We start from the raw sequence: 2,186 nt of genomic DNA on the forward strand, positions 1-2,186 counted from the left end.
CAAACAAACAAACAAACAAACTATCGCCATCTATTGGTAACGCTTCAAGACCAATACAAAATTCGCGACATGGATGACAGAAACCGAATTGTTCGTTTAGATATTCCCGACACACAGAATGACAGGCGATTATATGAGTTAGTACAAAGACATGATTCACAGCCCATGCGGTTTGCTGAATCATTCAAGTGTATTATATATGGTGGATGTTCGCTGTGCGAAGAGATTTCCACAGATGTATCAAGACACAACGCGTGACAACGTCAGAGGCTATCGTGTGTAGGCGTAGAAACAACGCGTAACACTTACAACGCAAATTTACGGTCGTGATGCTAATGTAGACAGTAATTATAATCCGTTTCTTTTAAAATGTTTTGAGGGCTATATTAACGTTGAATCACGTTGCACTCAACAGGCTGTTGAACACCTCCACAAATAAATGTACAAAGGATACGACTGTACAAGCATCGATGTTAGCACAAGAGAACCTAGTGTGCTAAATCATAATGAAGTTACTACGTACCTAAACACCCAGTACGTTAATCCACAGGAAACAGCATGACAATTTTCCGAATTTCACTTATATAGTCAGTCACATATTATATATGCCTTTTACAAGTACATCATCCTCAACAACAACGAGTGTTCTTCGGATAAAGCAATGCCGAAACTGAGTTGGCGGGAGTTCAGGGTAGGAATACCAAGTTAACAGCGTTATTCTAACTAAATGTACAAAACTTCAACGCCCATCAACACACATTTCAAGATATCCCCAGTCATTTTGTTTAGGATTATAAGAGGAAATAACAAAGTAATTAGACGCATGTACATAGTTTCTCCAGAGAGATATTACTTCAGGATGCTTCTACTTCATGTAACAGATGTAACATCTTTTTTTAGAGTTCCGCAGACTTAATGACGCATCTTGGGAGCTGGAGTTACTCATAGACGATACATAATTGGAACACGTTTTAGCTGAAGAATCGTTATTCTAGATGCCTTCTCAACTCAGGAAACTCTTCTCATACATATGTGTATTTCAATAGACAGCAGACTGTAGGCTTTTTTATGAACAGTTGAAGCTAAATTTCTATGAAGGTTTCATGAGAACAGTAAATGAGCAAGAGAGAGAAACGTTGGCATTAGCAAAGATAATTGACATTTTGAAGGTCAACGCCATGATCCTACTACACTAAACCTAAAGGTACCAGACGACAGGTATTTTACTGCAGAATTAAATAACAGCAAAACTACTAACGAAAACTCTGTTTATCAGCAGTTATATATAAAATGGCCAGTGAGCAGCAGAAAGTGATCATAAATACCATTGAGTTGTTCAATCTGACGAAATAGATGCAAACCATTTTTCATAGATGCACTTGGTAGCGCAGGAAAGGCGCTTACTTACAAATGTATATTTCATCTGCTATTTGGACGCGGATTATTTTGTATTGCTATTGCATGGGGCGATATTGTGGCGATGTTAGTTAAAGGAGGAGTAAGTGTGCATAATCAACTTAAGCTCTCGTTGATTCTAATCGAAATTTCAACTTCGAATATCAAATTTCAAAGTGTAGAAGTGTGTGTGTGTACGTGCGTGTTTTTTATAGCAAAGCCACATCGTGCTATCTGTTGTGTCCACCGAGAGCAATCGATCCCCTGATTTTAACGTTGTAAATCCGTAGACTTACAGCTGTCCTAATGGAGGACGTGTAGAAGCGAGTGATATTCGTTCATGTAAGTTCCTATGTGACATAATGTTCACAGAAACTATTCGGAGGGAAGTTATTATTTTTGTTGGAAATTTCAAGCAGGTTTTGACTGTTGTTTTTCACGGCTATAGATGAGAACTATCTTACGTCATAGCGACATTTTGTAATATTGAAGCTTCACCATTATATGAGAGCAACCTCTGAAGCTGATGAATGTACTGATTATCTCCAGAGATTCAGAGAGGGGACGGAGCCTACCATGCAGATTACTCTGATCTTACTAGAATACCAAAAACTGTATTTTAAATGAAAGCAAGTTAATAGAGTGGGTTTATCGAAATGAAGTTTCAAATGTTGCTTGTTTGTTTGTAGTTAAGTACAAAGCTACACAATGGGATATCTGTGCTCTTCCCACCACGAGTATCGAAATCCGGTTTCTAGCGTTGTAAGTCCGCAGACATACCGCTGTGCCAC

Source organism: Limulus polyphemus, unplaced genomic scaffold (assembly GCF_000517525.1).
Source record: "Limulus polyphemus unplaced genomic scaffold, Limulus_polyphemus-2.1.2 Scaffold344, whole genome shotgun sequence".
Lineage (NCBI taxonomy): Eukaryota > Metazoa > Arthropoda > Merostomata > Xiphosura > Limulidae > Limulus > Limulus polyphemus.